We start from the raw sequence: 23,896 nt of genomic DNA, 5'->3' as shown, positions 1-23,896 counted from the left end.
GGTTCGGCCTTGTATGAGGCCTGAAGGAAATACAGTCCATGGGGAGCACTTGCAGGAACAGGGCCCCGGCCAGTGCTGGAGCCTGTGGGGAGCAGCCTGCGGTGGCGAGGAGGCTTAGGGGTGTTGCTGCCTATGGAAACACGTGTGGAGCAGTCCAATTCTGAAGGACGGGCCCCATGGTACAGAGCCATGTTGGAGCAGTGCTTGAAGAACTGCAGCCTGTGGGAAGCCCACGTAGGATCAGTTCTAGAAGGACAGCATTCCAAGGGAGGGACCCTACAAAGGGAGCAGAGGAAGAAAGTGCAGATGAAGGAAATGCAAAGTTTTACAGATGGCTTGCAAATCCGATTTCACTTTCCTCTGCATTGCCTGTGGGGAAGATGTAGAAGAAAGCATATGAGGGTGAATCTGTTTTTAGTTTACTTTCAGTTCCTCAGTAGTTTCTACAGTAATCAGTAGGCAATAAGTTACATTAATCTCTCTATGCTGAGTCTGTTTTCTTTTAACAGTAAGTGATGAGTAATCTTCTTGTCTTTATCTGAATCCTTTAACCTTCTCCATCTTATTTTCTTCTCCCCTTCCTTTCAGTAGGAGAAGAGAGGGAGTAGTTGTGATGGAGTTTAGCTGTCCATTAGGGTGAAACCACCACATCAGTAAATAATTATTCTCAAAATCGAGTTTTCTTACACTTAGAATAAATAAAAATTAGCTGTCGGTTACTGAGAACCAGTTCCCTTGATATTTTAAGTTCATAAATTTGAAACACTGACGTTTGAAAATATTGGCTGTTATTGACTAAGATTAGTTAAGCTTCAGACACTTGCCTTGTTCTTTTACAAACGTTGAATACAGCAAGTTTTTCTTTCAGATGGGTATTCAGTCACAGTTGTAGTTACTTGCTGAAAGGCATGTAGAGCTGATGGAAGAGCCTGAAGCACAATTTGAGTATTAAAGCAGTGATTTCTCCAAGCTTTAGGACTCCTTGTAGTACACTCAGAAAATCCACTGAAATTTAGCCAATGGCAAAAACATTTGCAGATGTGGAAATTACTTTTTAATTAGTTTGTATGACTACATAAGGTAGGTTTGTTGCAGTAGTTACCATAATTACTAGCAGCAAAATTGATATAATAATGGCCATATGGGTCTTTTTCTGTAATTATCATTATTATCTAATCAGCTTCTAAACACTGTCCTGGTTTCTGAACTGTTGGAGACGACTTCTGGGCTCTATTCCTCTCTTGTTGTTGGAAAAATGAATGGAAACACACCGAGGTTATTCTTCCCCAGACCATTAAGATTAACAGCAGACACTGTTCTCGTCATTGCTTTGAGTAATTGATATTTTCTGAAAACAAACAAACAAAAAGCAACCAAAAACCTCTATGTTGCTCAACTTATTTCTCTGCTTCTTTTTTTGCTACTCTGTAAAATAGGAACAACTGCTTATTTCAGAGAGTTGTCAGCTTCTCTGAGCCATGTTACATGGAGCCCAGGGCAATGTGAATTGGAGGTCTCAATTTTGGAATCTGGGTTCTCAGGCAACCTGAAAAATCAGCCAAGCCCTTGGTACTGGTCAGGGAGGAAAAGGATGCTGTGGAGGGAGTTCGATGCACAGTGTCACCTCTCTAAATATACTTCTTGGAAAAGATTAAGGCCCATGAAATTACCTGACAGCTGCCAGTATAGTTAGCATGATCTTTTAAGGCACTGCTTCACTCTCTCCACCTGCCAGTTTCCTCTGCAAATGGTATGCCTGTAAGAAGAAAAGTATCATCATCCCAGAAAAAAATTAATTCACAGGTTCTTTTGCCTTTGATATAAAGACGTCACCATTGCTTTAGAAAGTGCTATTTTCTAAATATAATTTAAAATGTGTATTACATTTTTATTAAGGAAGACACCTTTTTGAAAGAAAAGATATAAAAAAGAGAAAATCCTATTTCCTTTCCCCTGATATTTTCTTATGCTTGAAATTCATCCTTCCTGAGATCAGTTTTATCCATTATTCCTTAATAAAATAAATTCTGGCTGTTTGAGTGAAACATCTTCTAAAATAAAAATCTTTGCACGAATCTCAGATTTTCTTTGCCTCAGTGAGATCTGGAGATCTGTTATTTTGTTTTTACCAGAATCTTTGAAGATTTCAGGTTAAGAATAAAAGAATCACTACAGAGAGAATAATCCATGTTGTCCCATGAACATGCAAAGAAATATAGCCTTCTGGATTCAAATTTATATATAACAAGAGTTGGATTTATTTTTTTCACACCTTCAACATCTGTTCACTGTTGAACCTCTGAATTTTTTGCAGATTTGGCTCTGTGCTAAGTATATGCCTGGGAAATCAAGTAGAAATTCATAACTTTTTTTTTTTTTTTTTCCCTTGGCAGTGCAGTTTCCTGAGAGATCAACGGGAAATACACATCTAGCATTTTTTTAACTGATATAAATATGCATGCAAGAGTTTCCAACAAAGAAAGCCAGAAGAGTAATTAAAAGGAAGATACCAGTTTCTTTTTGTTTGTTTCTTTGCCTTGATTTTGTGAAGAAAAAAAATCTACTGGAGAAGTTTTGCTTGTATTCCTAAGTGCTTTATTGCTCCTGATAGTAGCAAAATAATATCTGGAATATTGTTACGTGTACTCATTTTTTCAGAAGGAAAACTAAAACTGGAAGGTCCTTTCTCTCAAAGATTAGAATAGAAATTTGGAGTTATTGGAGTCAGAAAAATTTGAATTTTAAGTGAAATAAGTCTAAGAGGGACATGACACTTTGTATGTATATCATGACACACTGGGAAGAAAGGAGCTTATTCTAGTTCAGGAAATGTTCATATGTAATCAATTTTGATTAGCTTGAATAAACTCTAACTGGTATTTTGTAAGACAATTCCTAAACAACAGAGTTTCTGGAACATATTTTAAATTAGAGGAAGAAATGGCTTCATGACACATTAATTCAAGAAGGAATTTGCTAGATTTATAACAGAGATTGTTTGCAGCAGAAAAATAAGTGACTGGAAAGATAAACTTCAGCCTTGTGTTCCACAGCAGAAGTTTTTTCTGAAGGAACTGGAGTGCACTCAGGATTTCTTAATTTCCTAATTTCTTTACTATGTCAAAATAGATCATGCTGAGTAATGAGCTTCTGCCTATTAACTTTAGGGACATGTGGTTTAGATATGCATTTTGGATTTGAAAATTCTTTGTTCAGTCTTTTTGATAGCAGAAATAAGGTGTTGAACTTGATGTAAAAGTTCAGAAATATAGATAGTACTCCTATCTTCAGTTGGAGCGAGAAAGATCCAGGATACTACAAGCCAAGAAGCTTCAAATCCCAGAGTTGGTGTGGGAGCAAATTATCATGGAAAACATTTCCAGGCACAAGAAAAGCAAGAAGGAGAGTGGTGTGATCAGTATGGATTTACAAAGGAGAAACCATGTTTAATCAACCTGTAACTTTCTACAATGAGATGATTGTCTTGGTAGGTGAGGATTGGAGAACAGTGAATGTTTACTCGATTTTAACAGTTGACTCTGTTTCTCACAAAATCCTTAGAGACAAGCTGATAAGCTATAGATTAGATAAGTGGACTGCAGAATCCACTTGGTCTGAAGACTTTTTTTTTAATTTCTTCTAATAAAAGAAAAATAAAATTGTTTTAATAAATTTTCTTTTTTGATGGATTTTTGATGAGTGTTTTTAATATTCTGTTGACAAATTAAATTTGGTCACCAGATGACCTTTATTCATTTCTTAAAAAATTGGACAACATGCTATCAATTCCTTTGTAAGCTGACTACACTATTATTTCTACCACATTTTATTTCAAAAATAATTGTGAATATTTTAAGATTTTATTCATTAATTGATAAAAGTTACGTGAAATAATTTTTAAAGTGAAAAGTACAAGGGGAAGAAGGTGCTCCAGGTGCTGAACATAAGTGCATCTGTAGCCCATGGAGTGGCACATGGTGGAGCAGGTTGTTGCCCTGCAAACCATGGCACCACGCAGACCAGATCTTCATGTGCAGTCCATGGAATAGCCATGGTGGAGCAGGGGGATGTGGCCTGAAGGAGGCTGCAGCCCATGGAAAGCCTCCATTGGACCTAGGCTAGAGCTGCAGCCCATGGATCCGCTTCTGAAGAATGGGCCAGGAGATACAGAGCCATGTTGGCTCTTGAGGAACTGAAGCCTGTGGGATGCCCACATAGGATTAGCTTGGGAAGGACTGCATCCCATGGGAGTGATACCATGCTGTAGCAGATGAAGAGAGTGAAGATGAAGGAGTGGCAGATGACAAAGCATTATGGACTGAACACAGCCCCCATCCCTTGTTCTCCTATGATGCTTGTGGGAAGAAGGTAGGTAGATTAAGGGGGGGAAGATATTTGCAGTTCATTTTTAATTGTTAGTGTTCTAGTCTGTTTTCAGTAGGGAATAAATTCCATTATTCTCTCTTATATTGAGTCTGTTTGCTTCTTGACAGTAATTGGTGAGTAATTCCCTGTCATCATCACAAGTCACAATCATTTTTTTTCATCATATTTCATCTGTTCTTTTGAGGAGAGGGAGTGAGAGAGAAGTGTGATGATGTTTAGCCATCCATCTGTGTTAAACTACCACAACTGGTAAGAAACATTTGCAAACTGAACAGTAAATAAGTCAAAGAAAGATGATCTTAAAGTTAGAGCAGCCAAGCGCATTGAAAAGATGTAATTGTATTTTTACTTTTTTGTAATGATAGAAAAATTATTTCAATATTGCTTATAAATCTGTGAACACTCAGGAGAATTAGACAGATCTGAGGATACAGGATAGAAATAAATGTAACTGAAACATAACGGAGACTTTTTAGACTTTGGGTACATTCTTTATTTTTTTGTCTGCATATGGTGATTCCAAGTTTGCGTGCGTTCATGAGGAAAATGAAGAAGAAAATTATTATTATCCCTGTGATATGATAATGATATTCCTAGAAAGAAATCTATATATTTATTTTCCAGTGCAGATCTCAGAGATATTATTGCAAATAAGGCAAGAATTTAAGTAAGAGGATAGTTGTGAACAATGAAGAATCCTGGATCCATCCTATGTACTGACTGAGGAAAAGTTTTCATACTTAAACAAACACACGAGCAAACAAAAAATGAACAAGAACACTTTAACCAATCAACATCTGCAAAAAAACAACAGACAAAATTTCACAAGCAATCAGCCGTGTAATTAAAGATTTCTTCATCATACTTACACACAAACTGAGGCCACTCAGTTATTATTTTCAAGAAAAATCTTTCCAACATCAGCTCTCATTGTCATGATTTTAAGGGAAAAAGCAATACAACAATATAGTTGTCTAAAAGTATACTCCTGCATTTTCACTTTTCACTCTAGAATATCAGTATATCATTCACTCATGGGCCTCTAAAGCCTAAGGGAGACAAATGCTAAAGGTATATTGTATTTCTGAAGAAACTCAGATTATGAGACATTTCTTCCTCCCAGCATTAAAATCAGTAATTTATATTAAATCATGTTTTGAGATGCGGAATTGCTGTGAAGGTAGCTTTCAGTTATACCTTGTATTCCTTGAAGAATACAGATTGGCTTGATCTCTTTGTCCATGACTCCATCCAAAGAGAAATTTGATAATTTACATTTGAATTCAGAGCAAGGTAAAAGCCACATTAACACTGTATGAAATAGCTGTGAAAGAACAAGAGTCAAGGCCAATTGTGTATTCTTCCTACGGTGTGGGAATCAGCAGGTTTCTCGTGCTTACCATAAGCATTAGTGGCAGGAATCCAAAAGAGATCCCTGGGGCTTGTGATGCTGAGCACTGCAAAGCCTGAGCTAAGGCACTCAATTCTGTCAATAAAGTGCACAGCAGTGACTGACATCCAAATTAACCTAGATACAAAATGCAAAGGAATTAGGCATCTACTAGGTTAGAATTCTCTACATAAGCAACATGGAATTTATTCTGGAAGTTGTGAGTGTCAAAGATGTCAAAAACACATGAGTAAATGATACGTCTTTTCTGAAAAGAAATGCTTTATCATTTTGTCTCTGCTAAATACGTATTTGGATAACCAATCCACTAGTGATTGCATGCACATTCTAACAATTGATGAAAAACTTACAATTCCTTACTTTGTTTAGTAGAGCCACATTTAGGAATAATTTCTGTAATTTTAATAACAGAAGCAGTTAGAAAAGTATTTTCCATCCCATACAAGGATTTTAAATTGAAAACAAAACAACACAAAACAAAATAAAAAAAACTTCCAACAGGAATGTTTTCTTGAAGATAGCTTTGAATTGCTCTGCAGATACCTTGACCTGAATTTGATGCTTTTTGTTACTTCTATTCTAATCGCAGAAGCTATCTGTAGGCTGGTCCTGGAAATCTCTGTAAGATGTCTGCTTTCGTTTCAAATACAATAGATAATATTCTGTTAAGATCTCACACATTTTTTAAATCTGATTCCCAGAGAACTTCTTATAGTTTTTCCCACCTGGATGTTCACTCCATGTGTTCATACTGAAGGTGATGCTACATTTGTTAAACTATTACTGTGATAGAAGGATGGATTAATTTATTCATTCATTCTCACAAGCCTGGCATAAAAGTTAGATGCTGAGATGAACAGGTGAGACTGTATACAAATCTGGTTCATCTGCTGCTTGTAACTGGCAGAGTAATGTGCATTTCTGTGCCAGAAGAGAATTATAGCAGAAACTGGATATCAAAATCAGACTTTTTTTTTTTTTGACCTTTGTTTCTGGGGGAGCTGGAGAGTCAACTAAGAGTTTCACTGTATGTTTAGGGATTTTTTGCACTGAAGCAAAGAGAAGGAAAGAAAAATAAGATTAGGTTAAATAGTATGAATAGAATGAATGACTAAAAGAATAATAATGGTTGTGTCATATTCAAACTGTTTAATTTGGCAGTTATGGCATTTATGTTCAAAATAGCTGTAAGCAGATCAGTCTACCTATTCCCAAGATTTTCTAAATATCAGTTCCTGTGTAGCCAGGAGAGAAGTGGTTCCAGAAATCTGTTTAGACAGTGAAAAATTCTTTTCAGTAAAGTTAAGCTTAGCAAAGGAGGAAAAAAAGAGACAAAACCAAAGAATCCATGGGCTGAGAGGGAGGAACAGTAGTCGTCTCTTTAGTTGTGGAATTGTCCAGGATTATTTTAGATGCAAGAGATTAATATATTACAGAAAACATGCTAGTTGGATTGGAGAAGAATGTTAACAGGAGGTAAATAAATTATTTTAGTGATGTTGTATTTGTGTCTGAAGACTAGTTGTTTAATAGAATCATAACAAGGGAAATCAGAAAAAAAAACCACCAAAACCCTTTCTCAACTGAATTGCAGTTGTTAGCTAGATGGATGAATAAGAAATAAATACAGATGTTTATTTAGATAAGACCATTTTATTTTAAATAATAACTTATTCTAGAGTGTTTCTTGAACTTATTTCTCCAGAGCCAATTTAAGAAACTAATTGCAGTGGTACATTGTATCACAATAAACCTGGCTTCAGATAGCTCTCCCACCATATAGTTCTAAGGATTTCAGAGAAATATACAAAAACAGTCTGTTTCATTTATGGATAAGGAAGTATTATGTCTTGTATTTCCTTCTCCATCTTATTGATATACTGAATTTACTACCTCATTCTATTCCCTGTTTAATTCTTTTAGTGCAAAATTAAGCTCCAAGGAGAAAACTAACTTATGCTACTAGCACAGGACATTATGATTTTGATTATGATGCTAGACAGGCAACAATTAATAAAACAGTATTCTTAAATCACTTAATTTTAAACAGCTAATAAAAAATAGCATGGTTACTATTTCATAGGCAGCAGATTAACATTTATATGTCTTATATATTCATGCCATAATAGTAAAACTAAAAAAAAAATATAAAAATCTCTCCAGTCGAAATGAACATCTGAGTTTGACATTTTTATGCCATTGCTTTTTATAGTGATTAATCTGATGATTTCTATCATTATAACAAATCTAAATTCTACGAAAATTATATAAAAAGCATTGTCTGGAAACCCTTCCTAAGGAGATCACCTTACATACACTTTACGTAGGATAATTAAAAATAATTATGTGTGGAAAGAAATCATCATTTTTTTAACAGAAAACTGTAAATAAATAAATAATTAATTAAAATGCAAATCTACCAAAGAATGTTGAAGAGCATGTTAACACTCCTAATTGTCTTTCAAGTAATTTCAATTAGTATAAGTAAGTCACTTATTTAGGATTTCTTTTTACAGCACTGGTCATTCCTCTGCTTGTGTATTTTGTTCATATATATATGCACACACATACAGATATATACAAATTTCTCTGTTATATTAGAAGGATAAAACTATATATATATGTGTGTGTTTTGATGGTTATTGACATGTAATGAGTGCTCTATTCCAAGCAAAGTTTGAAAATAAAAAAAATACAAAGCTTGTAAAGGCTTTTGATATGTTGAGAGGGCAGCAACTGGGAGTTAAACTGACAAAAAATAAAGATGCTGAACAAGAACGGCATGTGGCATCTATAGCACTACAAAAGACATCTATTCAATTCATATGGAAAGCTTACCAACATAGTATAATGTTGACAATTGCCATCTTCTTAAGTGGAAAACTGTCCAGTCTTTGATAGCACTGTGAGCACAGGTGTCTAAAGAAATTGTCATCCTGAAATTTTCTTCTGAATTATTTAGAAGCACACTTTTGTTATTGTTGTGGTGCTGGTTACAAATGATTTGTTCATACTTTTCAACCATAATTATTGTTAATGATATTTATCTTTCACATGTTATCTTCTAACATCTTTCACTTCAGTATTCAAACCTATTAAAGAATTATTTTCTGAATGTAAATTAAAAAGTCAGCTTCTCTCCTCCACGTCACTACTAATTCCCTAAAAATTTGGTACACTGATGTGTTCATCCTCGTAAATCATATGGCCCACAGTCATAACTTACCTGGAGTGCACAGATAATCTGAAAATGTTAGGAGATGCTGGTAATAGTACTTCTCAGTACTTCTAAATCATATCGGATGAACAGTACCTGATTTTGCATATGCTTTACTTACAAAGTATTTATCCATCGTAGTAAGTAATCTACATGACGGGCAACTGTCTCAGGTAACTGATGAGAACACTGTCATACTCCTGTGATAATAGACCAGATTTTATTCTTTTGCAGAAAAAGTTTATCTGTCTGTATTGTACCTGGCAGCTGGTGCAGTGATTTAATCCTTTTATTTTCAGCAGTAAAAAAAAAAAAAATAAATATCAGAATCTCCTTATGTTATGACTGAAATGATGTTCACAATATTTTCTAAAAGCTGTTTATTCATATATTCCGACTATTGTCTTGTTTGTCATATAAAGAAATCTCGGCTATGTAAAACAATGAAAAAGCTGCTAATAATAATATAGTTTAAGAAGCTGTGAAGTAAAAGAAACAGGCAAAGGAGTTTGTGAGCAATTTTCCATCTTCATGCAAATATCTATCCAACATATTAATATATGTTAAATTTGTATATAAAAAAGCCTTCTTCACGCTATCTGAAGTTATGAAGATATAAAAACAGGTTCATTTAAGGCTATCTTAAATGATAAAGAAGCTGTGTTTCATGGAGCATTTTACTGGGACATGACTGTAGAAATACAGTAAGTTTAAGAACTTGTAAAACATAGCTTTCTGTATGTAGTTTCCCAGAAGCGAGAATTCCAGATGGCACTGGAAAAGGACAATGATGTATCAAGCCTTTAGTAAGCAATATTTATCATGTTATCAGATATAGAAACTGTTCCCAAAACCTGACAATCAGCAAATTGCTCTTGCAGTAAAGCCATTAAATAGACGAAATGCAAACTGTGGGATACCTGTTAACAAGATCTTCAACTGAGTTTTCTTGTTTTTTTTCCAACATTTAGAAAGTACCAAAAGCTGCAGTACTTCAATTTTTTAAAGAAAACACTTAAAAGTTATTAATTAATACAGTAATTTGCTGACAAAAAATCATTTCTTGGGAAAAAGGCAGTTACTATAAGTGCTTCAAGGAAATATTTTTAAACACAGAAATGGGAAGTTTTTTCCTGTTCCTGGCTTATGTTTATGTTATTTGAATAAATGTTCCCTCTGTTCTATGAATTTTCCTATTAGTTTTCCTGCTGGTACCTGTACAAACACAATATTTCATTAGATTATTACAAAATATTAAAAGACAACAACAAAAGCAAAAACACAGTCTTCATACAGGTATGAAAATGTTTTTCATGATATAGCATTTGTGGATATAGGAAGAACAACAGATATAATGTACCTGGACTAGTGTTAGGTCCCACATCACATCTTTATCTCTAAATTGAAGTGATATCTCCCAGGGGTCAGTCTTGTGACTCATGTTCTTTAACATCTTTACCAATGACATAGACATCAGGATCAAGTGCACCATCAGCACTTTTGCTTATGACACCCAGCTGAGTGGTGGAGTTGACGCAATAGAATGAAGGGATACCATTCAGAGGGACTTGGACAGGCTTGAAAAATGGGCCCACAAGAAGCTAGTTAGGTTCAACAAGGCCCAGTGGTCTGTGTTGCACTTGGGTTGTGACAATTTCAAATACATATAGACTGGGAGAAGAACTCATTGAGAGTAGCCTTGTGGAGAAGACTTAGCGTTTCTGGTGGATGAAAAGCTGGACATGAGCCAGCAGTGTGCTCTTACAGTCCAGAAGGTCAACTATATCCTGGGCTGCATCAAAAGAGCAGTAGGCCAACATGGCAAGAGAGCTCATTGTCACCCTCTACTCTGCTCTTGTGAGGCCCTCCTAGAGCACTTCATACAGGGCCCCCAGCATAAGGAAGATGTGGAGGTCTTGGAGTGGGTCCAAAGGAGGGCCACAAGGGCTATCAGAGGGCTCTCCCTTGAAGAAAGTTTGAGAGATCTGGCCTTATTAATTTGGAGAAGAGAAGACTCTGGGGAGACCTCATTGCAGCCTTTTAGCACTCAAGAGAAGAGTACTCAAGCAGGAGAAAGACCAACATTTTACATGAGTAGATAGTGATAGGACAAGGGGGAATGGCTTTAAACTAAAAGAAGGGAGATTTAAGTTAAATGTTAGGCAGTAATTTTTCACTTGGAAGGTAATGAGGTGATGGAACAGGCTGCTCAGAGAACCAGAGGGTGCCCGCCATCCCTGGATTTGACCAAGGCCAGGTTGGGCGGGACCCTGGCCAGTCCAATTTAGTGGGTGGCAACCTGATCCATGGCAGAGGACTGAAACTAGATGATCTTTAAGATCTCTTCCAACCCAAGCCATTCTATAATTCTATGACTAAGAAAAAGATAATGACATCAAAAAAGAGTAATCCGATACTGACCACAAATACTATCATAAGAAACATATATCTTAAGATAGACAAAAATTTAATTTAGCTTTATAAATTCCTGTCAGGGAAGCGTAGTATAAACAGAATATATCAGTGTACTTTTAAGTACATCATTATGATCAGAGCATTAGCTAGACTAATAAAAATGCTAATTCTTGGCAGGAATCTTATACAAGGTTATTTTAAATAGTTTAGAATAAATATTTCCATTTAGAAAAGAGTAAGAAGGGCTATAACATGTATAGATAAGGAGAAAACAAAGACGGTTCTTCTGTCTCCTTCTGTTCTTATAAACACAATAACAAATCAAATAGACATGTAAAGAACTTTTTGTGAATCAGATACAGCGACAGAAATTTTGCCACCAACTTTGACAAATCCTGTAGAGATTGAATTTCTGTAGCTGCTCAGGAAATTGACAGAGATTATGAATTCTTAAGCTGTTAAATAATAATTTTCAGGGTTAAGAATTCCTAACTTCTTTGATATTATACCACTACTCGACTGGAAGAATTTAATCTCCCTCTTCAGTATCTAGTGTTGACTGCTGCTGTAGACAATATATTGGATTAGTAGAGTGTTGGTTTGTTTTACTGTAGCTCTCTCTATGTTTAGGTAACAGTGGTTATAATACACAAGTAATCAATTTGAGAAAATAGCTCAAGAAAAGGATTGTTGCATTTTGAACTGAAATACTTTAAAAACACAGTCTAAATAAGGGCTTAAATGCTCTTTTTGCCATCTTGTCAGCTTGTCCCCAATCTGACAGAGAAGTAAGAATGGCCTGATATATGATTTAATTAAAGAGAACAGGTACAATAATAAATGATATTGTAACACATTTAATTCATTTCTGTGAATCATTAAAATCACTGTATAGCAGCTGAAATTCATTTCAGTCAAAACTGAAAATCCTCCACCTACCTTCTTTGCCATTTCAGTTATACAGTCCACTGACTCTTAAATTTTAGATCAATCACAGAAGTACTGATTTGAAAGAGGTATAAAAATCGAAGCTGAATGAACACATCTGACTTGTTCATAATGCATGATCAGCTTTGAGAAAGAGAAATTGTGAAATAATGTGGTGTTGGAGAAATAGTTGGACTGTGACTTGAATAAAGCAGATTACACTGGCAACAAATCAATGATAGAACAAAGCATTCCATTTCATGCTTTTTGCAGTAGGCAGATGCAGAAAAGTAGTGTGCATGATACAGTCCCATCAACATTCCATTTTCTAAGTTGGGCAAGAGAATAAAAATGCATGCAGACTCCAAACAAAAATGACATGTTTAGAAATGGAGCTGCAGTAGTTATCTATCTTTGAAACCAAGTTCAGTTTGGAATTGTATGCTGCTGTTCACAACATATGATGAAGATATATTTTCACAGCAGGAAGACCATAAAAGCAGTAAAGTAGTTGCCAGAATTAATTACCTGATATGACTAGGATGCCAACTTTCTTTATTGAACTGGAAAAAAGTCAGATTGATATTACTTTATTATATTCCCTCTCTCTTTCTTTACTGCCATCCCTTTGCTTTAAAATTTTGTACCAAGATAAACTTTGTGCTGGATTTTATGCAGAAAGTAAGAGATGAGATGGAAATGAAGCAATAAAACCTGAACATAACAGGCTTAGAACATATGATCTATTCTTGCCCTAAAGATGGATTCCCGCTCCTAAAGTATGGTGAAATAAGAAAAAAATAAGAACTTCCGTGTTCTGAGAAAAAAAAAAAAAAAGTTCAGTATGACTTAAGCTTTTGGGTGCCCTTTCAAAAGAGCTGCTTATAAAATAAATAAGAATGTAGGGATGTGACTAAGAGCACATCACATCTCTTTGACATACAACATATAAATAATAATAATGTGAATAGTGAGATGAGAAATTCTGATTTTTTTTTTCCTTTGTTTGTTTGTGCATTTGTTTGTTTGTAGGAGAAGCTTTCTTACGTGGCCTAATGTATTTTTTGGCAGTGAAGAATTCAGAGAATGTATTGCATGTGCCAAATAATTTGAGAAGCCCTCACCTGTTAGCATTTTCAAAGGAAGAGCTGAATTTTTTCTTACATAGGTAGATAAACACAAGTTTATGGAATTTGCAGGGTGGAAAGTCTTTTTAATCTTGAGTAAAGGAGTCAAATTATTTTCTGAAATCCTCTGTATTCAACGGATTTCTTTAAAATAGATTGTGGACATTAAAAAGTCTTTGCTGCATAATGGAGCTTTCAGAATGTCTGCTAAAACATGCTGGAGAGGCAAAGTAAGAAGTGAGACAAAATATATAAAGAATAACCCTTTCATTAAAAGCATCCGATGTCTGTTTTTTGTGTGTGCACTTTTTTTTTCCCCCCTCAAGCATAAAGGAAGATTAAAAAGTGTCTAAATTAGTAGAAATATTAGATGAGAAAGGAGTTTGGTACAAACTGTTATGCTATCCCAACCCAAAGAAATGAACACCTGGATAATATTTTTAGTATCAGAGATATTTCATCTCAGAAACCTAAACCAAGATTATGAAATGAAAAAACCCTCAATTGGCATAACTCTCAGTTACAGCTAAACAGCTCTATATTAGGCCTATAAAATCCATGGTCTTTTTAATTAAGTTCAGTCATCAGTGTTTCTCTTTGAGTTTGGAAAACATCACAATGATTTCTGTATTTAGAAAAATGGAGGACTATGTACAGACCAAGAATTAAAACAAATAAACAAATAAACAAACAAAAAACCCTTTTGTTTTAGCTACTTGGTAATATGTAACAGTAAATTCTGACTTGCCACATCCATTACAAAAATAATGTAAGAATTACCACTAAATTATAGGTACTTCACACATTTCTACATAACATGAGGAAAATGTTCACTTTTCTCAAATACAATAGCTAGATTCTTGAGGTTCAGGAATTTAAATTGTTCTTAAAATAAAACTGAAGTTTCTCGAAGATAAAACAATAGGTCGTTCCTGCAAAATCAGGGCATTTCAACTCAAATGGAAGAGAAATCCATTTTTCACATACTTCAGCAGGCGTCCATATTTCTCTTACAAAGCAGTTAATGGATTTCAAAGAATACAATTTAACAGCAACAAAAAAGAATAAATCAAAAAGGCAAACCTTTGAATTTATAAAGAGTTTATCACAAATAATAAAAATAATGACAATAATAAAAAAGTAGGAAAGAGAAACTTTATCCTCAAGTCCCGAAAAACAAAACAGAAAAGCAGACTCCCTATATTTAATTTTATTTTCAAGAAAAGGGGAAGGAGTAATAGGAAAACTGCAGCTTCACTAATATTAGCAGGCAAAAGCATGCTCCATGTCACACAATAGAGTATATCCAAAATCTCTCTTCTTAATAAATAGATGACATATTAGCTATTTGTGTGACACAGGGAATCAGTACAGTCTCAATTATTTTTACATAATCGTAATTTAAATTTGTTATCACAAAGATGTTATATGCACTGCTGGAATAATTGATTTCCTTAATGGATTTTCCAGTTCTTATCTCTTAGCGTACCTCTGAGTACAAGTTTTTTTGTAGTGTTTTCCTAAGACTAGGATTCTCAGAGTACTTATATTTCATAGATCTTCATATACTAACAGCAGATGTCTCATCACTGTTATTTGCTATTGTGAATTCACAGAATTTGTGCAAACCCATGGGAATCTCACATACTGTGAGAATAACTTCTTGTGTTTGCTTCAAGTGGCTACAATATAGATATAGGACACTTGTTTTTGTCATGACTTAAAAAATAATAAATAAATTAATAATAAAGTAGCTGGACGCAACTCGAATGTTTGAGAATTGGCCAAATTACAATTATAACTGACAAAAGGAATTCACAATAGCAGGGTGTCTTGCTCCGATTTATAGGAGGGAGATGAGGTTCTTTTAATATTATATACCCGACGTGAGATTAAGAAACAACGGTTCAAATGTTGGTCCAACCAGTTCATTATAAATCTTAATTAGGGAGATGGGGAAAGGGAGGACAGACATTATTATGAATTAGGGTAATGGGGAAGGGAAGGAGGGCGATAGAAAAGATAGAAAAGAAGAAGCAAGGAGTCTTTGTAGGCAGCAAGAGGGAGATAATCACCACCATGGATCCAGCCTGGTTCATAGCTCAGTCACTGATCTTGAGTAGCGGTGGGTCATTGGGCATTGTTGTTCTGTTGACAATGACAATGGCAACGACGATGCCAGCGGTGGTAATAACAGTGACCATGGCGATGATGGCCCCTTTTCAGTGCTTTCAAAGTGGTCGAGTCAGGTCTCTTTGGAGTGGCAGTTTCTGGCTCTGGGATCTCAGCAGAAACTCCTTTGTTCTTACCTTCCGGGCCTTGCCAGCAGATAAGAGGGAGCTGGGATGTTCATCTGCATCCTGTTTTTCACAGGACACAATGGTATCATTCCCCAGTTTTCCCATACCAAGCTGGAGCTATTTAGTCACAGGCCAGATCTTCCGCCAGTAAACACTCCTGAGCACTCTCTTCTTGAGGCAAGCAGCTCTGGAGGAAGGGGCTTTCAAATGTTCTCAAAGTGATGTCTATTGTCACACGGTAGCACCCATCATTTGGCTCCTCAACAAATCAATCAGAGTCTTATCACAAGAAATACTTCAGGAAGCAAGCTTTGAGCCAAAAAAAAAACGAAGAAGGATTCTCACAGAGAGTGTTGGACAAATATATATATGACTGTACGCATCATTACCAGAGTCACCTACAAGAATAAAAACATAAATGAAAGCTTCAATTTCCATCTAGAAGTCATTCCTAGTGAATGCAGAATATATAACACTGCTCTCTCTCTCTATATATATTAATATTCACAGAGAACTCAGTGTAATAATACAGCTGACATAGTTTATGTTATTAAATTTGAAGGTTTACAAGGGCTGTCAATGAATAAGCCCTGCAGTTGTTCACAAGTCCATACTGAAATCTGAAATAGACAGCATCTACCTGAGAAGCAAGAGCTACAAACTAATGAAGTGCTAATTTGGTTGGATATGGGAAAATGTGTTGTTCTTCAGGATATCTTTGTGAATATAATGTCTTTTCCTCTCCCTGTTTTAATAAATTGTGGACATCATTCTGTGAGAACTTGCTGAGCCGGAAAAAACTCTAGATCTTTTCTTGCAAACTACACAAATCTCAGGTACTTATTAGATCAGTGTTGCTTTCAAAGTAATAACACTGATACTGTGATAGAGATGCTTAGGTACCTTTATGTTCAGAGTAGTGTCACACTTTTAATAATAGATATGACCATTGTGGACTTTTGATGAACTAATTAAGTGAAAATGAACATTAGAGAATATATAATAATGTTCTTATAGCCATTCCTAAGACTCTTGTCATTTCTATCTTGTTCCGCTGGGTATCCTTCATATTTTTCTACTCTTTCTCTTCCCTTCCAAAAATTTCCACTATGCTCATGTAGTGAATAATCTTTTATTACCTGATATGCTAATATTATCACTTCTGTAAATTACAACCGTTGTTATGCCCACATGAATGATATTTAATAATGATATACTACAAGTTTTAAACATTTTACTTAGATACATTTAGATGATATTTTAGTGGAACTAATTTAGAAAAATACATGATATAATATTACATCCAAATAACTTCATCCAAAAAAAAATCTTATCTTAGTTATCTTCTATGCCTTGTGCATACATGTTAATTTGTAGCTGACTGCATTTACTTTTTCTATATGACATTCAAGGCAACACAGGAAAAGGTGAATGCTTTTCAGAAGGGCTTTAGCCATTAGCAGATCATTTTCCCTGCTTTCTCCTGCTGACAGGAGAAGTAGCAATGCCAACAGAAGGAAAAAAAGTGCTAAGAATAAAACAGAATTCATTACAAGTTATACTTCTCAAACTTGCAAATGAAAAATGGATTGACTATATTGGAAGTCAATGCAGTACCTAAATAGCATGTAAATCTTTTGAATTTCAGGGATATCTCTATTGAGGGCACGAAGGTGCACGCATTTATCACATGGACAGGAAGAACTAATCTTTGGAAGGAGAAAAAAAAAAAAAAAAAAACCAAATAACTTTGAAAAGTTCATAATTTATAGGTAATAGACTAAGCAGTGTGCGAGTAAAATCAGCAAAAGAGAAAGGGAAAAGGAAGTGTATTTGAGACAGATGCAGACTGAATGAGACTGGAGGGGAATTTAGAAATGAAGCAGGTTGGAGAAGGAATTCAGTAACTGGTGAGAAAGAAATAGTTAAAATTTCAGATAAGAAAATGCCATAACACATCTATTTTTCATCCATTTTTTTGATGCGGCCCAGGATATAGTTGGCCTTCGAGGCTGTCAGCACACACTACCAGCTCATGTCCAGTTTTTCATCCATCAGGAATGTGAAGCCCTTCAATGCAGGACTGCTCTCAATGAGTTCTTCTCTCAGTCTGTACACATGGGATGGCCCCAAACCCATTGTTATATCTTCCTCTTGGCCTTCTTGAACATCGTTTGGTTTTCATGGCTCATTTTTCAAGCCTGTCATAGAATCATAGAATGGCCTGGGTTGAAAAGGAACATAGTGATCATCTAGTTTCAACCCCGATGCCACGGGCAGGGTCACCAACCTTTAGGCCAAAGTCCAGGTCCCCTCTTTGTATTGTATCAGCTCGCCACTCAGCTTGGTGTCAAACTAACTGAGGATTCACTTGATCCCAGTGTCTAGGTCTCCAAGGGAAGATGTGAGTCTTACTAGCCTGTAGTACCCCCAGGCCTTCCTTCTTTCTTCCTTGAAAATGGGAGTGTTGTTTTCCTTTGTCCAGTCACAAGGGACATTGCCTGATAGCCATGACATTTCAAGTAGGGTGAAGGGTGGCTTGGCAATCACATCAGCTATCTCCTAAAGAGCTTGGGATACGTGTACACATTCAGCCTCATGAATCAGTCTTGGACTTCCTCTTTTCTTGCAGTGGAAGGAATTTTTCTCTCCTGATCCACACCTGGAGGTTTAGGAATGTGAGAGTCATGGGAAGCCTGACTACCAGTGAGGACTGAGGCAAAGAACTTTTTCAGCAACTCAGCCTTCTTCATGTCTGTTGTTTCCATTTCTCCCTACTCATTTACCAGAGGGAGTATGCTCTCATTTGCCAGTCTCTTCTGACAAATATACCTGTAGAATTCCTTCTTGTTACTTTTTGCATCTCTCACCAAGTTCAGTTCCATCTGCTCCTCGTCCTCTAGAACAAATCTGAGGTTTTCCTCTGCTTCCTAATGTGACAGCATTCCTTGACCTCTCTTTATCACTTGGAAGTACATCTCCTTCCCAAACCAAAGTTTTAAGCGTTGGTGATCATCCCAGCCAAATTTCTGCTTAGTACTTTACCACTACTATGGGAGCAGGTTTGTAATTTCTTTCTTTCTTTCTTCTTTCTTTCTTTCTTTCTTTTCTTTCTTTCTTTCTTTCTTTCTTTCTTTCTTTCTTTCTTTCTTTCTTTCTTTCTTTCTTTCTTTCTTTCTTTCTTTTCTTTCTTCTTTCTTTCTTTCTTTCTTTTTCTTTCTTTCTTTCTTTCCTTCTTTCTTTCTTTCTTTCTTTCTTTCTTTCTTTCTTTCTTTCTTTCTTTCTTTCTTTCTTTTCTTTCTTTCTTTCTTTCTTTCTTTCTTTCTTTCTTTCTCTTTCTTCTCTTTCTTTCCTCCTCCTTCCTCCCTCCCTCCCTCCCTCCCTCCCTCCCTCCCTTCCTCCCTTCCTTCCTTCCTTCCTTCCTTCCTTCCTTCCTCCCTCCCTCCCTCTCTCCCTCTCTCCCTCCCTCCCTCCCTTTCTTTCTTTCTTTCTTTCTTTCTTTCTTTCTTTCTTTCTTTCTCTTTTTTCTTTCTTTCTTTCTTTCTTTCTGTAAGAGAATAAAATTGTGTAAGATTCTGACTAAGCAAAAAAACTTTTTAAAAATAGCTCCATGAACTGTATTTCAGTTTATAATTTATACAAACTGAGCTGATATTCAGGATGTAAAATTAATACACAGTGTTGCAGCATTTTTTGATTATGAATCTTTGCCCCTATAAGTTAAATTCCTCTACAGATGGTCATGTATGTGATTGCAAATGTAAAGCCTGCTTTGATTTGATAATCACAGGGGCATTATTTCTTCATCCAGAATTCTAAGTTACGTACATTTAATCCGAAAAGGCAAGAACAGTATAAGGCATTTAACTTGGACTATTTGAAAGGTATCAACTGTTTAAGTGACATTTTCACCTTCAGAAAATACATCTTTTTCTGCTAGAAATGGTGATGCTATCATGCCACTAGCAATCTATGATACAGTCATGTCACAAATAGCTTTCAATGCTCATTACATTCTCAAGTATAAACTCCACTTATCAGTTCCCTCAGAGTTGCAGATTTTTTAACAATCCCATTTTTCCATGATTGCACAGAAGCTCAACCTCAAATACCTTATGATATCTTTGTAGGAAATACTGTAGATGTATCAGATTTGGGAGAAATATATGTAGTTGGTATATGGGGATTTTTGTTTCAAATAATTATTGCACACACTAAGAATTTCTTGTTTAGCTATGATGACAAACAATAGAAGTAATCTAGAATTTCTCTCCTTTTTTTTTTTTTTTTGAAACTCAGGTTATTTACTTATGGTTTTCTTAACTATTTCTTTTCTCAGGAAAATGCTGCAGTCAACTTCTGCTCTTTTAATACTGAAGTTCTTGGGTTCTTCTATTATCTAAAATTTGTATTACTTATTAGAAATACTTTTAAATAAATCTTTAGAAAATTATTAATTATGACAGAGCTTTTGCATGTATCATTTGAAAATCAAGCCACGTTGTTACGAGAAAAATACATCAATTTTCATTTCAGTTCCCTTATAGACTATTTCCTGTGTAAAGCTATTTTCTAATTGTTTTAGCTATGTAAATCTTAAGAAGTTTTCAGTGCTGTGATTCATATTGCACCACACAGAAACAAGTCAGATAACAACTATTATTGTGTGCTAATTTTATAGAGTCACATAATATTTAATGTCCGATAATTGCAATTGATAAAAGACTAAAAATAACCATAACATATAGCAGTTTTCAGAGATAATTTTAGAAAAACTTTGCCTTCAGTTACTGGTATAGCACTCTGCTGGGTGCTGCATCTTTATGTGGAAGGAACAAAAAGCAAATCTGAAGAAAGAAAGGCAACTTTCTAACATACAGGTCACAGTTTGTTCTAGCAGTCTCATTGCAATTTCATTCATTTCATTCCATTTCATATCAAATTTCCTGCAAAATCATTTTCAGTTTAATAATTTATATTTCTAGGCATTGTGCATTTGTATTGGTATCTTGCTAGTCTATAAGTTTACTTCTAGTCAATAAAACTAGGATTTTTCAATCCTAGTTGGATTTAAAAACTGGACTTTTAAAACATGCTCATTTTAGAGTTTAACAGTTTTACTAAGTTAAATTTTAAGAATGTAAGTTGAAAAGATGGGGAAAAAGGAGATCCACATTAAATCCCTAGGTGGTTAATAGAGAGAAAAATGAACTGAAAAGTGGAAGAGTTTGTTTAAGATAGCTATCTTCTTTATCTGTAGGGAGGTAGGACAATTAGTAGGAAGTGATAAATATCATTCTTCCTACACGATATGACTTGATCCTCTGCTGAAGGTATTCTACTATAATTCTACTCATCTATCTTGCATAGTAGTGAAATGGTGCAGTTATATGAAAAATTCTATTATTTTCTTAGTTTCAAGTGATTGAATATGCATATTCCACAGAACATACAAGTGCAGAAAAAATAAATAAAAAAGCAAAAAAGTAAAGGGGAAAATTAGTATTTTTAGCACATACATCCTCCTCTGAACTGCAGTGTAGCTACTCAAGAAGGAATCTTAGTATGGAAGAGCAGCAAAAGAAAGAACTTCTAGAAATTTTATTTTTTCTAGACAGTAAAATGCTTATCTGGTTCATACAAGGATCTAATTAACCTCCAGCTAAATATGCAGGCATTTCACATTTTATCTTCCTTGGATGAAAACCAAAACAATATTTTAAATAAAAAGCAGTTCTGTTTGTCCTTGTATGGGAACTGTTGATCATGGCCTGAGCCTCTGATTGACCACCTGAGGCAAGCAATGAGTCAGACACAGGAGCACAGGTGAAGGCAATTCACCTCTGCTACTGGATGGGGTGGAGCCTGGCTCCACCTCTCTTAGATCCCATTTAAGTGATGACTGCCACTGGGGAATGATCTCTTTCTGGAGATTGTTCCTCATGGAGTTTATTGTGAGACTATGACATTGGTGAGCATTTTTCATTTATCATCTTTCCACTGTGATAATCCTACTTAGCTTAACCTCTGTACACTTATTGATAGTACACCTATTGATTGTACAGTCCTAAAGGATTTTTCTTAAACTTGCGTGTTTCTGTCCTGCCTTTCTCCTGATCCCAGCACAGTACATCTATAAAGACGCACGAGGCAGCCCAAAGTGGTATTAATCCTTTCCCCTGAAAACCAGAGGGAGACAAGGGACAGTTTAGCAACATGACTTTTCAGTGGTAAAAGTCAGTAAAAGCTTTAATGTAGTAGAAAGCAAATCCTCTATTTCAAGACAAAATTATCATCTCCAGGATGATACTATGTCATGGCTGTTTGAGGAGAAAAAGTGAACCTTGGTGGGCATTGCTGAACCAGTATCTTTGCGTCTTCTACCATTGAGCTAGAATAACCAAGGAATTACATTTTTGAAACGCACTTGTAAACTGCATAATTCAGAGTTGCATCAATAGAAATACAAACTCTAAAATTCCAGTGTAGCAGTATGCTGTATAAAGTTTTTATAGTGTACCATCATTGTCTTCAATACTTAATTACCATAACATTGCATGTCAAGTAATAACTATTATTTTTCAGTTTTCTTTTTCGCTATCTTTGGGAAAACAAAAAAACACAAAAACCCACCTTGCTATAGATTAATTTAAAAAAAATGCAGAACACCTCAATATTACATAATATTGAACAAAATATAGATAACATTTACATTTAAGATATGAAGTTATGAAAAGTGTTATATGATTCTTAAGATCAAATGTGATGAATATAACTAGCACTAACTGCTATTATTTGCTTACAGAATAGGTGAGAAAAAAAATTGTATGCTGAATTAGAGATTGTAATGATCAGAAATATAAAATTTAGTCTAGGGCCTAGTGTTAAGGCTGTGGATAGACATAGAGATTGAAATCAACCCCCTTGAAATCTTGTACTAGAAATCTAGATTATTTTCACAAAATTTCATATTTAGAAAAATAGAAGAGTCATAATTATTAGCAGATTTTTTTCTTCCCTGACTTTTTGAAAGACAACATCTGCAGTGGAAAAGAAAATAGTGGCTTATTATTTCACAGATTTTATAGCTAACCAGGAAAAAAATAGGTCCCTTTTTAGATTTGGAATTGTAATTCATTATTCCATAAACCAAATACTTTTATAAAGCACAGGCTTGACATTCTGCTATACACTTTTGATAGTCTTTATTGTTCTCATATTTTCTATCTATTTCATATCTATTTTCCAGCACTTAAATATTTAAAAAAATATAAGAAGAATAAAAGTTGAAAGCCAAGCTATTATTCTCATTTGTTTTATTTTCAGCAATTTACTGGAAGGATCTTAGTGTTTTAAGGAGATGGGTTTAAAGCACATGCAGCTATCAGATAGAATAATACTTATTTCAAGGAGCTATCCTAATGTAATAATGGAAAATTTCAGCATGTGACTTGTATCTGAAGGGGATATCTGAGGGGAAAGACATGCTTCTCTTTGCACATAGCCTGTGCAAAACAACAGTCCAAGTCCTATGTTGCACAGAAGGAGCGAGGAGGGCTAGCAGACAGATGAACTCTTACAATAACAGAGATTGGAAGCTTGTGAATCCTGGCCATCTACAGGTGTTCATTTGAAGAATCATTACTTATCCAGCAAAAGGTGAAAAAGATCTATAGGGGATTGTGCACATTTGGGCCTATTACATCTAATCCATGCCAGAAAGCAGTGCCACAAAGAGAAATCACTATACAAGGATAGTCGGAGGTTCTCTTCTGCAGGGGAAGGACATTCCTAACTACTGATCACTTGAAGTATTTCCAGGGATGTATAAACCTAATACAGCTGATGGGAATGGTTCTTGGAAAAGGCTTCAAGAACACTGATATCTGCTGGAAGGACAATACAGTGAAGTAAGGATGTCAGCGTCAGGAAAACTTTATAATATACATTTTAGATAAATGGGGTTTGTAAGATGCTCTGCTGATGTGAGACTTGCAAAAAATAATTGACTGGGGATAAGCAATCATAACAGTCAATAGAAGCTTTGGCTGCAGTGATGAGAGAGTACATCTGAAGCAAGTGAAGAAAAGTAGTAGCAGAATAAACCTCCTGG

This window comes from Meleagris gallopavo, chromosome 1, assembly GCF_905368555.1.
Source record: "Meleagris gallopavo chromosome 1, MGAL_WU_HG_1.1, whole genome shotgun sequence".
NCBI classification, from domain to species: Eukaryota; Metazoa; Chordata; class Aves; order Galliformes; family Phasianidae; genus Meleagris; species Meleagris gallopavo.
The sequence above is the reverse complement of the archived record's forward strand: the minus strand, read 5'-3'. Positions refer to the sequence as shown.